The sequence below is a fragment of the Equus asinus genome, chromosome 9 (genome assembly GCF_041296235.1).
Source record: "Equus asinus isolate D_3611 breed Donkey chromosome 9, EquAss-T2T_v2, whole genome shotgun sequence".
Lineage (NCBI taxonomy): Eukaryota > Metazoa > Chordata > Mammalia > Perissodactyla > Equidae > Equus > Equus asinus.
In genome coordinates, this window is record NC_091798.1 from 21640948 (window position 1) to 21657739 (window position 16792).

General features: G+C 40.6%; 1 long non-coding RNA gene across 1 annotated transcript in view; it reads right to left on the reverse strand.

The window, feature by feature from the left end:
• LOC106832150 (uncharacterized) overlaps nt 1-16792 on the reverse strand; it is a 149871-nt gene that overhangs the window by 58414 nt on the left and 74665 nt on the right. The gene's annotated exons all lie outside the window — the stretch shown is intronic.

Below are 16792 nucleotides of genomic sequence, written 5' to 3' on the forward strand. Positions count from 1 at the left end.
TATTTTTTATTATTCAGGATTCACATCCCATCTCCACCAAAGTATTTCTTTTAAAGACAAAGTGTCCTCCCCAAAAGAGATCCTAAGGAATGGAGTTGTCTCCAGTGATGTGTGCATGCGTGGTACTTTATAATCAAAGTCGCATAAACACACACAATGAAGACTTCACCTATATTCACATGTAATATAAATATATGGCCCTTAATCTGATTTACTCCATCACAAACATCTTTACTTGCCAATAAACATTCTTTTTTTTTTTTTTTTTTGAGGAAGATTAGCCCTGAGCTAACATCTGCCGCCAATCCTCCTCTTTTTGCTGAGGAAGACTGGCCCTGAGCTAACATCCATGCCCATCTTCCTCTACTTTATATGTGGGATGCCTGCCACAGCATGGCTTGCCAAGCAGTGCCATGTCCGCACCCAGGATCCAAATCGATGAACTCCGGGCCATCGAAACAGAACATGCAAACTTAATGACTGCGCCACCGGACCAGCCCCACCAATAAACATTCTTTTATAATTTCATTGTCAAGGCTGTATAGTATCTCATTGAATACATGCCTTAATTTGTTTAAGTAATTCTCTACTGTTAGATACCTAGGCTTTCCAATATTCTCTACTGTTAGATATCCAGTTTTTCAAGATTATAAAATAAGAAAAAAAAACTTGTACCATCTTTCTCACCTGCTCAATTATTCCCTTAGGATACATTCTTAAAGAAGAATAGCTGAGTTAAAGGAAAATAATACCCACTTTAACCCTTTGATATATTTTGTCAAATTGTTCTCCAGGCCTGGACCAGTGGACACCACATCAGTGACATGACAGTGTTCGCAAGAGAGGACTTGCAAGCCCCAGTTGGAAAGAAAGTACATCTCAAAAAATGCCTGGCAGCCTCTCCCTGGACGCTGGTGCTTTACTTTTCCATGCAAACATGCTGGTGTCCATCATTGCCCCATTGTAGCCTTTGAACATCTATGCAACTGAATCTTTGCCCTTGCCTCTTCCATCTCTCCCTCCTCCCGGGCACTTTCTCAGACAGTCAAAACAACTGTAATAATAGGACATCTTTCATTATCTACTCTCAGTGCTTACTCACACTGGTATGCATCAAGTTGGCCCTGTGTATCAGGCAGCTGTTATGCAATACTTCTGCATAACAAAACATTCCAAAACTCAGTTTGTAACGGCAAGCACTTATTTTTTTTTCTCCCGGGACTACAGGGTGTTTCAGGTGTCAGGGCAGCTACATTTGGTTCCAGCTTCAGGTCAGTTTCCATCTAATCCATCTGTCTCACTCTGGGCTCAGGGTAACAGGGTAATGGCAATCTGGAGCATACACTTCTCAGAAAGACCTGACAAATTGTTGATTCTGCCCACATTCCTTTAGGCAAAACAAGTCACATGGCCAACCCCAAGATCAGTGTAGTGGGGAAACATACTCCTCCCACTCTAGTGCACTATAGAATGACATGGCAGAAGGAGTAAAGATCTGAGAATAATTCAATCTACCACATCACATCAGTTGTTAAAATACTGAAACACTTCCCGACTGTTTGCCAAGGAAGAATTTTCTACAAGTCACCTAATAACCTTGCCCAGCTATGGCCACAGAGGCAAGTAGTGGGGCCTGAGAGCAGTGCCTGTGTGGAAGTGTGTGCAGCCCCTTGCAGCTGTGTGATAGCAACAGTGGTGGTGGCAAGTTTGTACAGCTCCACCTACTACCCTGGAAGGGCCGAGCATTGGCAAGGGCATCAAAGCAAGCAATGTTGTCAGTCAATGCCTCTGTCTCTGTCTTCAGGGTCAAGGCCATACGGGAACTGTTGGCAACCCGGGATGTACCCATCCCCTGATTCATGGGCAGTGCTCCCGACTGCCCATCTGCTGGAACAAAGTACAGAGCTCTGAGGCCCTAATTACCATCCATTTATTGGGGAAGTCATTGAAGTCTTTGACGCAGTGCCTCATGTCAAATCACAGTTCAGACAGGCATCATTCAGCTGATGGCAGCAGCATTGAAAGAGCACAACAAAATCTAAAACATAGAAGAGAACACTACCAAACTCATTTTAGAAGGCCAGCATTACCCTGATACCAGAGCCAGACAAGGACACTGCAGGAAAAGAAAATTACAGGCTCATAACCCTGATAAACATAGATGCAAGAATATTCAACAAAATATTAGCAAACAGAATTCAACAGGACATTAAAAGGATCACACACCATAATCAAGTAGGGATTTATTCCAGAATGTAAGGATTGTTCGACATAGGTAAATCAATCAATGTGATACACCTCATTAACAAAATGAAGAATAAAAATCAAATGATCATCTCAAGAGATTCAGGAAAGGCATTTGATAAAATTCAACATACTTTCATGATATAAACTCTCATTAAACTTGGAGGGAACATATCTCAACATAATAAAGGCCATTTATGACTAACAGCTATCATACTCAATGGTAAAAGCTTTTCCTCTAAGATCAGGAACAAGGGAAGGGTGCCCACTCTCACCACTCCTATTCAACATAGTACTGAAAGTCCTAGACAAAGTAATTAGGCAAGAAAAAGAAATAAAAAGCAACTAAATCAGAAAGAAAGGTGTAAAATTGTCTCTATTTGCAGAGGACATCATATTATATATAGAAAATCCTAAAGACTCCACCAAAAAAGTGGTAGAACTCATGAATGAATTCAGTAAATTTACAATATAAAAAAAATCAATCACATTTCTATGCACTAATAATGAACTAACAGAAAGAAAAATTAAGAAAACAATCCAGGTGGTAGCATAGGAGAATTCTGAGCTCACCTCCTCTCACAGACACAACAAACCTACAACTACCTATGGAAGAAATTCCTCTGAGAGAGATCTGGAAACTGGATGAAAGAACCTCCACAACAAGGGACAACACAGAGAGAAAGGGAAGAGGCAGAGATACAGTCCTGCTGAGGAAAAAAAAAGCACTCCCTAGCCCCAGCCCTTCACAGTCAGGAGAGAGCTCAAAGGTGCAGACCTTTTCCCAGAGGAGCAGGGCATTTGAGCTCCACATTAGGCACCCCAGATGTTAGATCCAGCACAAGAGAGGTGATAACCCAAAATGCCTAGCTTTGAAAACCAAAGGAGACTATGCCCAGGAAAACCATAAAACTTCAGGGAAAGGAAAACATGCTCTTAACGGGCCCATTCACAGACTCTCTAGACCCAGAAACCAGCACAAAACACCAGATAGAAAATCACATAGTCCTTTGGTAAAAGAGACTCATTTATGAAACTCAGAGTGAATCCTGGAGAGGCAGGAGGTGGCTGGGACCATCCTCCAAGGACTGAGACACTAGCAGCAGCCATTAGTGTGACCTAGTTCAGTGGTGCTGACACGGATGCTGGCAGGCACCATTGGAATCCTTCTTCTACCCTCTGAGTACAGGGGCCAGCCCTGCCCAGTAGAGCACCTGAAGCAATCGAGTACAACTAGGCAGCAAAGGCAGCCCACCCCAGAGACCAGCCCTGCCCACAGCAAGTCTGCCCAAACAACCACACAGGGGATCTGCTCCACCCACCAACATGCCTGAAATGGTTGTGCACTGCCATGCTGGGACCTGCCCCATCCATCAGTGCACCTGAGGCAGTTGCATGCCCCCAGGCCACACAGCCACAGGCCCACCCTACCCAAAGCAAACTAGTAATAGCCATATGCCATATGCCACACACCCAGCCTCACCAGAAAACTTCCCCACCCGCCAGCATACCTGAGGCAACCAAATGCCTCTGGGCTTTGCAGCCAGCCACACAGGAGACCTGCAGCAGTTGTGTGCCCCTCGGCCTAGCAACTAGGCACACTAGAGACCTAGCTCACTTACCAGCAAACCCACAGTAGTTGTCCTCTACTAGACCTCACAGCCAGCCATGCTGGGGGCTTGCCCCATCCAATAACATGCCTGTAACAGCTGTACATGCCTGGGACTTGCAACCAGCCAGTCTAGGAGCCAGCCTAGCCTACCTGTGTACCTGCAGCAATAGCAGCTCTGCCACAACAGAAGGGCATATGCAGCCCATACAGGGGACAACCCTGGAGCATTTTACATGGGTGATAAGAGGGGAGCATGCTGCTGGGCCCCATAAGACATCTCTACATAAGGCCACATTTCCAAGATCAAGAGATGCAGCTGATCTATCTAATACATAGAAATAAGCACAGAGAAGTAGGAAAAATGAGGAGACAAAGGAATACATTCCAAATAAAAGGACACGGGCTGCCCCATGGCCAAGTGGTTAAGTTCGTGTGCTCTGCTTTGGCAGCCCAGTGTTTTGCCGGTTTGGATCCTGGGTGCAGACACAGCATCACTCATCAGGCCATGTTGAGATGGCATCCCACATGCCACAACTAGAGGAACCTACTAGGATGTACAACTATGTACTGTGGGGATTTGGGGAGAAAAAAAAAACAAATAAAAGGGTAAATCCTCGAAAAAGGACTAAATAAAACAGAGATTAAAAATCTACCTGATAAAGAGTACAAATTAATAGTCATAAAGATGCTCACTGAACTTGGAAAAACAGATGAACACAGTGAGAACTTCAACAAAGAATTAGAAGTATAAAAAAGAACCAATCAGAGCTGAAGAATACAATAAGGGAAATAAAAAATTCACCAAAGGGAATCAAGAACAGAGGAGATAGCACAGAAGAACAGATCAGTGATCTGGACAACAGAATAGAGGAAATCACTCAAACTGAAGAGAAAAAAGAATTAAGAAGAATAAGGACAATTTAAGGAAACTTTAATATCAATATCAATATCAACATCAAGCATTTGCATTATAGGTGTCCCAGAAGGTGAAGAGAGAGACAAAGGGGCAAGGAACTTACGAAAAAGTAATAGCCGAAAACTTCCCTAACCTAGGAAAGGAAACAGACATCCAGGCACAGAAAGCACAGAAACACCAAACAAAACGAACCAAAGAGGTGCACACCAAGACACATTATAATTAAAATATCAAGAATTAAAGATCATGAGAATCCTAAAAGCTACAAGAGATAAGCAACAAGTTACATACAAAGGAAATCCCATAAGGCTATCACCTGACTTCTCAACAGAAACCTTACAGGTCAGAAAGGAGTGGTATGATAGATTCAAAGTGCTGAAAGGGAAAAACCTATAACAAGAATACTCTACCCAGCAAGGTTATCATTCGGAATGGAACTAGAAAAAGATGAACCAATAAAGCCCAAAATGAGTAGAAGGGAGAAAATAAAAATCAGAGTGGAAATAAATAGGACTAAAAAGACAATAGAAAAGAGCAATGAAACTAAGAGTTAGTACTTTGAAAAGATAAACAAAATTGACAAGCCTTTAGCTAGATTCACTAAGAAAAAGAGAAGACTCAGATAAAATCAGAAATGAAAGAGGAGAAATTACATTGGGTACCACAGAAATATAAAGGATTATAAGAGAATACTATGAAGAGCTATACACAAACAAATTGAACAACCTAGAAGAAATGGATAAATTCTTAAAATTACACGAGCTTCCAAAACTGAATCAAGAAGAAATAGAGAAACCGAATAGACCAATCACTAGTAAGGAGATTGACAGAGTAATCAAACATCTCCCAAACAACAAAAGTCCAGGCTTGTCTAGTGAATTCTACCAAACATTCAAAAAATATTTAATACTTATCCTTCTCAAACTATTCCAAAAATTGAAGAGGAGGAAATGCTTCCTAACTCATTTTATAAGGCCAACATTACCCTGATACCAAAACCAGACAGTGACAACACAAAAAAAGAAAATTATGGGCTAATATCACTGATGAACATAGATGCAAAAATGCTCAACAAAATATTCATAAATCGAATACAATAATACATTAAAAGGGGTCATACACCACAATCAAGTGGGATTTATTCCAAGGATGCAAGGATGGTTCAACATCCGCAAATAAATCAATGTGATACACCACACTAACAAAATGAAGAATAAAAATCACAATCATCTCATTAGATTCAGAGAAAGCATTCAACAAGATACAGCATCCATTTATGATAAAAACTCTGAATAAAATGGGTATAGAAGGAAAGTACCTCAACATAATAAAGGCCATATATGACAAACCCACAGTTAACATCATACTCAATGGTGAAAAACTGAAAGCTATCCCTCTAAGAACAGGAACAAGACAAGGATGCCCACTTTCACCACTCTTGTTCAACATAGTATCAGAAGTCCTAGCCAGAGTAATGAGGCAAGAAAATGAAATAAAAATCATCCAAATTGGAAAATCACTATTTGCAGATGATATGATTTTATATATAGGAAACACTAAATAATCCACAAAAAAAACTATTAGAAAAAATAAATAAATACAGTAAGGTTGCCAGGTACAAAATCAACATACAAAAATCAGTTGTGGTTTTATACTCTAACAACAAAATAGCAGAAAGAAATTAAGAACATAGTCCCTTTTACAATTGCAACAGAAAGAATAAAATACCTACAAATAAATTTAAGCAAGAAAGTAAAAGATCTGTACACTGAAAACTATGAAACATTGTTGAAAGAAATTGAAGACAAAACGAGATGGAAAGATATTCAGTGCTCATGGATTGAAAGAATTAACATAGTTAAAATATCCATACTACCTAAAGCAATCTACAGATTCAATGCAATCCCTATCAAAGTCCCAGTGACATTTTTCATGGAAATAGAACAAAAAAATCTTAAAATTTATGTGGAACAACAAAAGACTCCGATAGCTAAAGCAATCCTGAGAAAAAAGAACACAACTGGAGGTAGCACTCTCCATAACTTCAAAGTATCTTATAAAACTGCAGTAATCAAAAGAGCTTGGTACTGACAGAAAAACAGACACAGAGATCAATGAAACAGAAATGAGAGCTCAGAAATAAACCCACACATTTATTGTGGACAAAGATAACAGATTAGTGGCTACAAGGGGAAAGGTGGGGTGGGGGTGGGCACAAAGGGTGAAGTGGTGCACCTACAACACGAATGACAAACATTAATGTACAACTGAAATTTCACAAGATTGTAACCTATCATTAACTCAATAGAAAAAAAAAAAGAAAGAAAGAAACCCACACATTGATGGACAGCTAATTTTTGACAAAGGATCCAAGAATATACAATGGAGAAAAGAAAATCTCTTCAATAAATGGTGCAGGGAAAGCCAGACAGCCACAATCAAAAGATTAAAAGCAGACCACTGTCTTACACCATACACAAAAATTAACTCAAAATGGATTAAAGTCTTGAAATGTAAGACCTGAAACCGTAAAACTCCTAGAAGAAAATATACTCAGTATCCTCTTTGACATCAGTCTTAGCAGTATCTTTTTTAAGGTCTCCTCGGGCAAGGGAAACAAAAGCAAAAATAAACAAATGGGACTGCATCAAACTAAAAAGCTTCTGCCTGGCAAAAGAAACCATCAACAACACAAAAACACAACCTACCAATCAGAAGAAGATGTTTTCAAATCATTTTTCTGTAAATAAAAGTAAACAAAAAAAGGGGTTAATATCCAAAATATATAAAGAACTCCTACAACTGTACAACAAAAAAAAACCAAACAACTCCATCAAATAATGGGCAGAGGGGCCAGCCCAGTGGCACAGCAGTTGAGCTCACACATTCCACTTCAGCAGCCCAGGGTTCGCCAGTTCGGATCCTGGGTGCGGACATGGCACCGCTTGTCAAGCCATGCTGTGGCAGGCGTCCCACATATAAAGTAGAGGAAGATGGGCACAGATATTAGCTCAGGACCAGTCTTCCTCAGCACAAAGAGGAGGATTGGCGGCAGATGTTAGCTCAGGGCTAAACTTCCACAAACACCCCCCAAAAAAGGGCAGAAAATCTCACATTTTTCCAAAGATGATTTTACAGATGGCCAACAGGCATGTGAAAAGATGTTCAACATCACTATTTATTAGGGAAATACAAATGAAAAACAGTGAGATATCACCTCATGCCTGTCAGAATGGCTATTATTAAAAAGACAAGAAATAACAAGTGTTGGAGAGGATGTGGAGACAAGGGAACCCTTGTATGCTGCCGGTAGGAATGTAAATTGTTTGCAGTCACTATGGAAAACAGTATGGAGATTCCTCAAAAAATTAAAAATAGAACTACCATATGATCCAGCTATTCTACTTCTGTGTATTTATCCAAAAAACACTAATTCAAAAGATATATGCAACTCTATTCTTATTGCAGTATTATTCACAATAACCAAGAGTTGGAAACAACCTAAGTGCCCATTAATGGATGAATAGATAAAGAAGATGTGGTATAAATATACAATGGAACAGTACTCAGCCATAAAAAAAGATGAAATCTTGCCATTCGCCACAACATGGATGGACCTTGAGGGTATTATGCTAAGCAAAATAAGTCAGACAAAGAAAGCCAAATACCATATGATTTTACTCATACGTGGAAGATTAAAAAAAAAACAAACACATAGACACAGAAAATAGATTGGTGGTTACCAGAGGTGAAAGGAGGGGAAGACAAAGACTAAAAGGGCACATTTGTACCATGATGGTTGGCAACTAGACTTTTGGTGGTGAAGACAATGTAATGTACATGGAATTCGCTATATAATGATGTACACCTGAAATTTATATAATGTTATAAACCGGTTACCTCAATAAAAAAAATAAAAAATAAAACAATTTTTAAAAAATAAAATCTCATTTATAATAGCGCCAAAAAGAATAAAATACTTAGGAATAAATTTAGGCAAGGAAGTGGAAGATCAGCACACTGAAAACTATAACACATTGATGAAAGAAATTGAAGAAGACACAAATAAATGGAAAGATATTCCATGTTCTTGGATTGGAAGAATTAATATGGTTAAAATGACCATACTACACAAAGCAATCTACAGATTCAATGCAATCCCTATCAAAATTCCAATGGCATTTTTCACAGAAATAGAAAAAACAACTCCAAAATTTGTACAGAACCACAAGAGACCGCAAATAGCCAAAGCAATCTTGAGAAAGAAGAACAAAGCTGGAGGCATCACACTTCCTGATTTCATACTATATTATAAAACTATAGTAAACGAAACAGTATGGTAGTGGCATTTAGAAAAAGACACATAGATCAATGGAACAGAATCAAGAGCCCTGAAATAAATCCACACATATATGATCAATTAATTTATGACAAAGGAGCTAAGAATATACAGTGGGGAAAGGATAGTCTTTTCAATAAATAGTGTTGAGACACTGGATAGCCACATGCAGAAGAATGAAACTGTACCACTATTTTACACCATACACAAAAATCGACTCAAAATGGATTAAAGACTTGAACATAAGACCTGAAACCATAAAACTTCTAGAAGAAATCATAGGGGGTAAGCTCCTTGACATCAGTCTTGGCAATGATTTTTTGGATTTGACACCAAAAGCAAAGACAGCAATAGCAACAATAAACAAGGGGGACTATACCAAATTTGAAAGTTTCTGCATAGCAAAGGAAACCATCAACAGAATGAAAAGGCAATATGCTGAATAGGAGAAAATATTTGCAAACCATATATCCAATAAGGAGTTAATATCCAAAATATATAAAGAACTCATACAACTCAATAGCAAAATATAAGCAATCCAATTAAAAAATCGGCAGAGGAACCAAGTAGACATTTTTCCAAAGGACATACAAAAGGCCAACAGGTACATGAAAAGGTGTTCAACATCACTAATCATCAGGGAAATGCAAATCAACGCCACATTGAGATATCACCTCACATCGGTTAAAATGACTATCCTCAAAAAGAAAGGAGGTAACAAGTTTTGGTGTGGATGTGGACAAAAGGGAACTTTTGTATGCTGCTAGTGGGAGTGTAAACTGGTGCAGTCACTATGGAAAACAGTATGGAGATTCCTCAAAAAATTGAAAACAGAGGGCTGGCCCCGTGGCCGAGTGGTTACGTTCGCGCGCTCCGCTGCAGGCGGCCCAGTGTTTCGTGGGTTCGAATCCTGGGCGCGGACATGGCACTGCTCGTCAGACCATGCTGAGGCAGCGTCCCACATGCCACAACTAGAGGAACCCACAACGAAGAATACACAACTATGTACCGGGGGGCTTTGGGGAGAAAAAGGAAAAAATAAAATCTTTAAAAAAAAAAAAATTGAAAACAGAACTACCATATGATCCAGCAATCCCACTTCTGGGTATTTATCAAAAGGAAATGAAAACAAGATCTCAAAGAGATATGTGCATTCCCATGCTCATTGCAGTATTATTCACAATGGCCAAGATAAGGAGATATGGAAACAACCTAAATGTCAGTTAATAGATAAACAGATAAAGAAGATGTGGTATATACATAGAATGGAATACTATTCAGCCATGAGAAAGAAGGACATCCTGCCATTTTCAACAATATGGATGGACCTTGAGGGCATTGTGCTGAGTGAAATAAGTCAAACAGAAAAAGACAAATACTGTGATATCACTTATACGTGGAATCTAAAAAAAGTTAACTAATAGAAACAGAGACTAGAATGGTGGTTGCCAGGGGCTGGAGGGTGGAAGAAAAGGGGAGAATTGGTCAAAGAGTACAAACTTCCAGTTAGAAGATGAAAAAGTTCCAGGGGGCAATCTAATGTACAGCATAGTGATTGTAGTTAATAATACTGTACTATATACTTGAAAGCTGCTAGAAGAATAGATCTTAAATGTCCTCACCACAAAAAAGAAATGGTAATTATGTGATGCGACGGAGGTGCTGGCTAATGCTATGCAGAGTTATCATTTTTCAATATACAAGTGTATCAAATCAATACCTTGTACATCTTAAACTTATACAATGTTATATGTCAATTATATCTCAATAAACCTGGGGGAAAAATCTAAAACAAGTGATTTGGAAATTAGAATGATTTGACCAATGATATGCACCACAACTTATATCATTTGCTAAGCAGTTTTAAGAAATATATAGTATATAAACTAACAGGAATTTTTTAATTTAGTTTTATTTTCTATTTTGATTTACATTGTCAAACATGTTATTAACTATGTTGAGCATCGCCTCTGCCTGCTTCATGCCAGGAGCAGTATAATCTTATTTACTCCTGTACTTCTCTCTCCTGTTAGATTACGACCATTCCATTGCCACCCAGAGGGCAGCATGAGATCAGCATGCCAGCACACTGTTAATGTCTGTAAATATCTGAATCCTAGACTCATACAGCTGGAATGGACTTTAGAGGTTATGTCCAAGTTCCGCTTTACACATGAAAAGACTGATCTCTGGGCAGGGGAACTGACTTACACAGTTACCACACAAGGGGCATGATCTGCTCACCACGAGACAAAAGCCAATTGTCAAGAGGCAAGATGGTGGCAGAGAAAGGGCATTTTATGCTTGCTAGCAAGAGGGAAGATGGCTGACTAATGTCCAAAAGAACTATCTTAAGGGGGGCACACAATCTTGAAGCAGTTATATAGGCCATTGGGTTATAGGAGAGGGGGTTAGGAAAGTTGACCCTCTGGTGTTACAGTCTGGGAGTCGCCACACCAGATCTTTCAGTTTCATTGATGATGGCTATCAGCATAGACTCTCTGTTTGGGGGTCATCACATTCCTAAGGAACTCGAAAGAACCAAGTTATCGTCTTATTGCAGCTGGGAGGTACATGCACAAGCAGGGGCCATAAAATCTACAGAGCAGGTGGGTCTCCTGGAGGGCGCAAATCCAGCTGGGTTAGTTAGTCAGCGGTCATTCAAAGTTACAACTTAGTCTCTTTTCTACAATATGGCTTCCCTTATGTCAACGTTGTGTTGAGCCGGTTTCACAACCAGTTGTGATAGAACCCAGACCTCCTGACTCTCATTTAGGAGGCACGCTGCAGCACAAGGGTTAAGAATTTTAGCCGAGAGATGTGGGTTCAAATGTCAGCTTTGCCACTTACTAGTTGTGTAACCTTATGTAAATTATTTCATTTCTCTCAGTCTCTACAAAATTTAGATATTCCTACCACCTAAGGTTGTTCAAAGTCAATTAGCCTCTACATGTGTGTGTATACGTGTATATATAAGCTCTCATTACAATCGTTATGGCTTTGACTGCTGCACCAGGGAAGTCTCTCATTTTCTCATCCTAATCCAAATGTCCCTCTACACATGGCCTCTCCCATGGCCACAAAGAGTGTGAAAGGGCAGCAAGTGGGCATCAGAACAAGAAGACAGTCGACTCTAATGTGAGTAACAAAGCTTGTCTAGAAACACCAAGGAATACAAATGGCCATGACTTTAACGCCTGGTGGCTCCAACATCAGGGAGGCTCTGAGGCACATCATAGTTTCTAAATTACTTGCAACATTGTGCCAAGGAAAGCAGGCCAGCACGCAGACACGCAGCTCCAGGTAGCCTGCGCTGGGGCCTGAAAGAGCCTGCTCTCAGGTCAGCGGTACCTTAAACTCTCCCTAAGAGCCCATGGAACACTTTTCAGCAACAGCCTTGTGGACAGACATAGAACTCACCACTAATGAAACACCCTAACAACAAAATTAACTTAATTAGGAAAGAAAAACAAAGTCCATAGGATTGGTAAAACTCTCACCAATAGAAAAAGATTCCTGGTTGGAAAGATCAAAACCACTTAGAAAATGGAAGACTGGGCGAAAACTAGTTTAATCAAATAAAACTAGATCTTCCAGCTCCTGCTTTGTGGCTGCTCTCTGCCTGGGGTCACATACAAAATGAACACAAGTCAGACTCCAACAGCCGCAGAGAAGGACAAAGCCTTTAGGGAAAGTGTCTTGAAGATGCGCAAAAGGGGAATTACACCACAACTGGAGAATAAAATCGAACTTCCTAAAAATCCAGCTCCTTCTCCCCAAAGGTGCCCTGGAGCCATTCTCATGCCTCACAGCCTCTCAGCTGCGTCTTTCTCCCTGGTGACCTCAGGCCCTTCCTCCTGCAGAGCCGCCCACCACACAGGCAAGAATGGGAGACTGAATACTTATTCTTTTCCTCTTTCTTCCCTAAGAAACCATTTTTAGTCCAATTAAGTACCTTTTCAGGCCATAGTAAAGTTCTAAAGGTTGCCATCACAAGCATTGAAAACCAGCAACTTGTTTCATGCATCGCTTTCTCCTCCTGTTGCACAGACCAGATCACTACAGTTTGGGAAGCTATTTGCGCAGATTCTCCTACAGGTTTTATATTCAACAGACTGTTCTGTTCTTTCTAAGGTTTTAAATGAGCCCCTGGTGACTTGAAATTTAATCTCTTTTTTGCTTTCAGTCTCTTTCGTTTCATCTTCTCAAGCCTCAGCCAAATGCTTGGGAACCACCTGACCTACGCTCAAACCTCACCATTTTTAAAGGCTTATTTTCCTAGGCCTGGGGTTCTGTGAACGATTGAGGGGGTGAAACCTAAACAGATCACTCTTAAACTAAGCCACACATGGGCACATTGGATCTCCCAGAAGGGAAAGCCATTCTGTTAGCTTCTCATTTTAAAGGGTCTACACTGAATTACACCATGTGAAAATATTATGGGTATTTTTGTATACAAATAAAGAACACGTTATGTACAAATCACAGCGGCTCAGGATTTTGACATTATTCAACAGACACTTCAGGTGCCCAATGTCCTATGATGTTTAAGGGTGAAAAACTTTTGCCTTATCCCTGAGCTGGGTTTGCTCTTGCAGCAAATGTCGTTGTGCTGTAGGAAAAAGACCACAAGCCAGAGTCATAGGACCCAAGTTCACATCGTGGCCCTGACTCATGGGCTCTAGGGCCTTGGTCAAGTGCTAATAAAAGATTCTATTCGCTGATCTCCTAGTAAATTAAATATAGCTACAAATTCTTTATGGCTTTTCTCATCAACAGGGGGAGTCTCCAACCTTTGAATCTTGGCTGGTCTTGTGACTTGCTTTGACTAATAGAATGTGGCAGAAACAGCACTGTACAAGTTTCAAAGCCTTGCAGCTTCTGTCTCCGCCATCATGGAATGCTTCCCTGAGACCATGTAAGGAAGCTACTCTAGCCTGCCGGAGGAGGAGAAGCCATGTGGGAGAAGCATGGCATCATGGCCCACACTTAGCATCAGCTGCCAAATATACAAGTGAGCCTCTCTGGGACCTTCCAACCCAACTGACCCTCCAGCATCCAGCATTTTGAGTTCAGGCAGAAGCAGCAGAGGAGCCACCCCGCCGACCTACAGAAGCATGGAGAATGAGTCATTGTTGCTTTAAGTTAGTAAGCTTTGGGGTGGTTTGTTACATAGCAAAGGCTGAGTCCCTATTTCCTCATTCAAATAGGATAATAATACCAACCCAATCTATTCATGTGTTTATCCAACAGAGTTATTCATGACCTACTATATACTGTCTATAGAATATATATGGATATATAATTTTGAGAATCAAATGAGATAACGAATGTTAGTATACCTGGTAATTTTAGTTTTATTATTGTTACTAGCCCCTCCATTTCATTGAGCTCCACCATTTTTTAAGCACTTAAATTCCCTTTATATTTGATCCTCTCAAAGGATCAGAGAGCATCATTTCCAGTCTTCTCTGATGCAGCTGGTCCTTTGGTACCTGACCTGCTACTCTCATTAGCAGATAGGTCTGCCCTTAGATAAAGGACCTCTGGAACTTTGTTCTTACAGGGCCAGAAATTCACTCATTACAGGAAGCACACAACCACTGCGATAATGCGCAATGATGGAGGGCTTTCCCGTTACCATCCCAATAAGAGCCTTTTAAAAAATTCTTTAACAACGATAATAATGACTAAAGTTTATTGAACACTTACTATGTGCCAGGTGCAGTACTGAGTTTTTTAGTGAACTGTAGTTTGACTCAACAGCACTCCAAGGTAGATACTATTATTATCCATATTTTGTGGTAAAAAAAAATACTGAAGCCCAGCAAAGATAAATAACTTGCCCAAAGGCAGACGGCATGAGGTGGACCAAGATTCAACCCCTTATAATCTGAGCCCAGAGCACCACCCTTAACCACACCCTGGTCTACTCACTTGACCTTATTCATGCCATGTTCCCTGCGACTCCCAATACTTGTCCAGGACTAAGAACATGTCTTTTTCAAGCTGAGCTCATTAGAAGTGAAGTTCTGTGACCCTGGCCAAGCCATTGCCTTCTCTAGACCTCTGCCCCACACCAGGTAAACCATGCAGAGGGTTAGACCAGGTAATGTCGAAAAATCCTTTCCAGCCCTGAAAATTAAGATGGTAAATTCTTCCCTAACATCTTGTTATATTCTGAGATTTATTCTCTTTCTTATTAAGACAACTAAAGAGCATTAGGGGAGGAAAAGGAAAAGCAGATGCTATAAAAGTGTGTTTATTAACTAACGTATGGAAACGAAAGGGCAGCAGAGGAAATTCTATTTATATCTCCCTCAAGGATTATGCCACGATCTACACTATTTGATTTTTTTAATGCATTCATTCAGAGCCGAGAGTCTGTAGGGTGCTCTTTAAGCCTGACACTGAATGAAATAATTCAATTAAAATAGGCTTGAGGCTTTTGCAAGGTATTAAACTCCCTGAAGAGAAGATTTAGGACTCGCTCAAGGCAGCTTCAGCACCGGCGTTGGGGAGATCATAGGAAAGCATAAGAAGGGCTCAGTGAGGGCTGCTTCTGGACATATTGGAGGAGGTGAGTTCCAGGTTGCTTGGAAAAGGGGTCATCAGAGCGGGAACCATAGCTCAGGGAAAACAGACTCTGTCAAAAAGCTTCCCAATAGCTCGCTAGAGTCTGACATTCATTCGATCATATTGCCCTGGATAAAACCTGTCATTCCCTAGCAGGAAGTGAAACTTAATAACAATCATCAACAAGAACCATTCTTTGAGTGCTCTCTCTATCCTGGGTAGGGTAGTGACCTAAGCGCTTTTCATGCCTTGTCTTATATAGTCTTCACAATTGTATGAGGTCAAAAGTCATCAAGCCCATTTTACAGATGAGAACACTGAAGCTCAAAGAAGTGCCATGACTTGCCCAAGGCTACGGAGCTAGCAAGTGGCAGACTCAAACCCTCATCTGGGGGCCAAAGCCAGTGCTCTTCAACACTATGCCACTTAAAATCAGGTGGGATGTTACTGCAGGAATCTGCACTCAGAGAAGTGGGTGCATACAGAGAAATGCAGACATGGTCCCTTTCCTCAGGTGCATGCAGTCTGATCCGCAAACATGACATACTCAGAATAGCGCAAACTAAGTTACACATGACTGAGGTCAGATCCAAACCTGAGGACAGGTGTTCACATGGGCGGGACCAAGAGAACAAGATAACTGGAAAAGGAGGGTGTGAAACAGGCAAGCTGTGGACCTAAAATCACCCTTCACAGGTCTGCTCAAGACTGGCCTTTTTTTTTAGGCTAGTAAGATTCTGACTCCAGTTCCAATGTATAGGAGGGTTCTTTTCCACACCATGCAATTCTCCAACACCAGCTGGGTGTCCTATGATTTAACTCAACTCTGACACTATTTACCCAAAGATAGCATCAGATTCCACAGGTTAAGGGCTCAGTCCCAAAAGACTGCCCACCACATTCCCATCCCCTAACCCCACCCCCACTTCAGATGCCAGTCACAAGCCCGAGTTTTCTGACTGAATGGCTATAGATCAGAGTTTCAAACAACCCCCTCCTTAGGTTTGATTAATTTACTAGAGTGGCCCACAGAACTCAGAGAAACATTTTACTTACTAGAGTACCAGTTTAGGGTGAAAGGCTATAACTCAGGAACAGCCAGATG